The sequence below is a fragment of the Scardinius erythrophthalmus genome (genome assembly GCF_964197995.2).
Source record: "Scardinius erythrophthalmus genome assembly, chromosome: 21".
Taxonomy (NCBI): Eukaryota; Metazoa; Chordata; class Actinopteri; order Cypriniformes; family Leuciscidae; genus Scardinius; species Scardinius erythrophthalmus.
This window is the reverse complement of record NC_138241.1, coordinates 19307809-19312205: the sequence shown is the minus strand read 5'-3', so window position 1 is coordinate 19312205 and position 4397 is coordinate 19307809.

Sequence of the window (4397 nt, the reverse complement as noted above, 5' to 3'; positions counted from 1 at the left end):
AAAGACCGCAAAAACAGCAAAATGTAGACCACAGAACAGAAGGACAGAGAGAGCTAAAGAAGATCATGTAGCTAGAGATAGATTAAACAGAGGGAGAGAGAGAGTATGATCCATGCAGCAGAACACAAATCAGATTTTAATAACCACATAATTGCTATTATATTTTTTATTGTTATTACTAAAAGTTATCCTTTTTTCCTAGTGAACTCCCCTTACATTCTCAAACATTCTCACCCTTCTCTCTCTTCAGTGAAGTCTTTCTGGCACCACACTGGTCAAGCTGGCACACTTCCCAACAACAGGAACTAGAGATAGAAAGACAAAAAAAGAGTGTGGGAAAAGGTCTGGACAGGTCTACCAGAGATAGAAGACAGGATCTGCGTTTAGCCAGAACATACCTTACATGCTAACAGTCTTGCGACACAGAGAAAAGGGACGATTTCAATCGCTCCAACCATCAGTTTCTGTTTAGCGATTTCAAACTTTGCAATTGATCATCCACCCAGAACTTCCCGAGATCTGAGAAGTCACAGGCAGGCTGCTCCCATCAGAAGCTGCTCTGGCGTTCTTCAGCCCATAAATCTCCGCAGCTTTTATATTTCTCTGTTCATCAGAGCTCTGAAACTGTTCCGTATGTCTCTTTTCCTCTCCGCTGTTAAACGCCATGGGCCTATGCTATTCGTGCTGAGACGTCCAGTTTGTGTTGTGTGAATGCAAGACAGCTGGATGGGGTTACACACATAATAGCAAGCAGGGCACTTTGGGTGGAGGACACTTGCCGAGCAAAGATGCCTTTAGTTTGGACATCTTGGATGAAGAGACAGAGAAAGTCGGAAAGCTCTTTTGCGGACAAAAAAAAAAAAAAGGTATCTAAAAGCATTTTTCTCAAACTGCTTTAGCATTTGATGATAAAGAACTTTTTGCAAGTCTTTTAAATGTCTTGAATGTAAATGCATCACATCATATTCTGAACACATAGTGCATGAGGAATAGTAAAAAAAAAAAAAAAAAAAACGTTCTAAAGTGCTAAAAAAAAAAACAAAACTTTTTTTCTTCATTTTATCATAATAAAAAGATAGTATTGTTTCAGGCATTATGGGATGGCAGTTTGGTGCCTGTATTTATTTTTTATTTTATATTTCATAAAATTGCTTTTAATTAACTGATATCCTATTAATATACCAAACTGCTATTTAAATTTGTACCTATTAAAAACATACTTATAATCACCATAAAAAAAAGAAGGCCTTTGGGTTACATTTTATTTCGATGGTCCACTTTAGATATTCTACTAAGTAAGTAACTTTACAACTACATATCAACTATAACTCTCATTGGAGTATTAGTAGACTGTAGTAGACTGTTAGGCTATAGGTTTAAGTGTTAGGGTTCAGGTTAGTAGAATAAGTTGACATACTTGCAGTTACTTATAGTCAGTATGTCTGTTGGAGGAGCATCAAAATAAAGTGTTAGAAGATGTTCCAATAATAAACATGCAACATAACATGGAAAAGAAACTATAATGAAATATGATTCATCACACAGGGACTTCTGGGAGTGCTCTTGTAGTGCTACTGTATAATTTTAACTGTAAATTCTTTTTTTTTTCTTTACACCATTTTGCCCTTAAAGTTACATATTTACAACCCTTTCTAAGTGACATTCTCTACTACATGAAGGAATTCGGAACCTGGTGCTAAACAGCCTATTATACAATATGCTTTTTATGTAGTCAGTTGCACCAAATGAATATGTGACAATTGAATTCCTGGTTTTAATAAACAGTTACTGCTGCTCTCTTGCTGTATATGAAAACCAGCTTTCCGTTGACTAACATTTACTGATCTCTTTTGTTAACATAAAAAAAAAATACTAATGAAGATTTTGCTTCAGATTTCTTTGGCTTGTGAGTTTTTTTTATTTTACCTCTTTTTGTGGTGCAGGTGATGTTGTTCACAGTAATGAGTTCTGAGAAGAAACCATATGAATATCTTCCTCCATCAGACACCCGATACAAACAAATGCTGTTTTAAAGAGGAAACATTTGTTACAGGAGAAAGGCCTCTGGGACTGCAGCGCATGCAGGAAGCCGAGCCTTATTTCTGTTGCTTGAGTGGAGACAGTGATTTGTAAGATGGGGGCAGAGTTGGGAAAGTGTTCTCAGGATGTCCCATAAAGTGCGGCAGTATCAGTCGTTCTAATCTAAGTTCAGATGTTTAGGTTGGTTTGACCTGGGGTCGTCTTCACCCCTCAATAAAGTAAATAGAGACCTGTAGAGTCAACATGTTTTAGGGAAACAGACTGCATAAAGCTTTCAACTTTAAGTTCATCCAAACTTCAAAAATAGTAGGCCAGAGGAAAATGCTATTGGTCTTTCAGAGCTCAGGAAACTGAATAGAGTCCTTAGCAATGTTTTGATTAAGCATCAACATTGGCTCAGACACTTTTCCAACAATTTCTAAGGAGAATTAAAAAAATAAAATAGACAGCAAGACACTGATCATTTAGCCTTTAAGAATTGGCTAAGAAATGTTTGTGTTCAAATTGAAATTGAACTGAATTGCAGACTAATTATCTAATCAAATCTGTGACAAATCACAGGCAAACCAATCATGATATCAAAGAGTTTTTGAAGAGTTTTCTCTCATGCACAGGTAAGAAAAAAGATTTTTCTTTCCAAAATATTTGAATACTGGACATTTTAAACATTATTAAACAAATGGAAATTTGGACAATGGACAAATGGCTTTCTCTTTGGATGCTAATGTTGCATTTGAATCAAGGAAGGTTGACAATTGGCTTGTGGGACGGCTTGCCATACACTTCTGAATGCTACCAACATGTCAGGCTACTGATTAGCCATCTAACTTCAATGCTAATGCTCTTCAATTATTCTAATAGCTGTCCAAATGCTACCAGACTAAACTCTTCAGTTAATACCTGGAGTTTATGTGCAGGAAAATCTTAATGCTGTTTCTTTCAGAATGGAATAATGGCTTCTCCGTAATCTGCACTGCTTAGTGAGAATTACCCTTCCAGACATACGAACAGAGAAGCCCCATTGGTTACTAGCAGTGACAGAGATCAAGTACGGCTGCTGGTTGAAGACCTGGCATCCATGTTGCCTGTTTCTGATTCGGTGCTTTGTAATTTTAAAAGGCCGTTCCTCAGGCGAATGGTCGCTCCAGTTATGGACATGCTCGAGATGGTTTTGGATTTCCTCCGTTTTGATCAGAATGTTGGACGCTGCCCTAATTTTGAGTCATCTCAGAGCTCTTCTCCTGCTGGACTAAAAATAGCCGCTGTCGAGGCGAACCTGTCCCCACTGCTCCTGATCAGAGGAAATACCACTGGTTTAGTTCAAGGCCTTTAAATGAACATGGATGTCTCAAAAGGGAAACATCGATGTAGCGTCTTTTATTCTGTACTACAGAAATGTCGCTCTTGTGACATTCTCTCCTCAGTTTAGAGCATTATGTTAAAGCCACTGAAAACTTTGGATAGGATCACCTGTTTTAAATATGCAAAGTACAGTTAAGCAAACATAATTATTCATATAGTAATATAATATAATTAAACTATTTTATAGATATTTTTGAATCCCTAACCACAATAGAGTCACAATAACGAAATCCAAAAAATTGGATGGACGGATAGACGGATAGATAGATGGATAGATGGATGGATGGATGGATGGATGGATGGATGGATGGATAGATAATTTAGTTTAAATTAACTTTACAGCACAAAACAACAACAAGAGAGGAATCTGCAGGGTTTTTGCTGTATTTTTCCGGAGTGTGAAATTGCAATGACAGGGGTCCTGTAGCCCAGCAGGTGAGCTGATAAGCAAAACCAATGAGATGATGTTCTGATGATGGTAAAGATGAAACACTTTGATGTCAGCAGAGTTCACAAGTTCCTGCTCTGCTCTGGATTGGTACCATTCAGATAACAAGACACAAGGGTGGGGGTTATTTTCCTTGTCAAATCTATGGCTACAATACTAAAACGATTCAGCCAAAAGGGTAGTTCTCTGCGTGAATAAGTCTGACCATTCACACATACTTGAAACTTTTCTTTTCAGTGATTACAACTAATATGTATATATATATATATGTATATATATATATATATATACACATACAGTATATATGTATGTATGTACTATATATATTTATATAAATATATAAACAGAATTCACACAGATTGAGTATGGAGCTGTTCACATCGGATGTGTTTTTGAATACAAAATAGCTAGACAGACCACAACTGAAGGGAGCAAAACAAAAACATCTCAAGATGTGTTTGTAATAATACTGAAAGACACTGAAAAGCCAGTGTAAGATGCAGTGACTACAGATGTTCATCTGAAGTCCTACATAGACCAACATTTA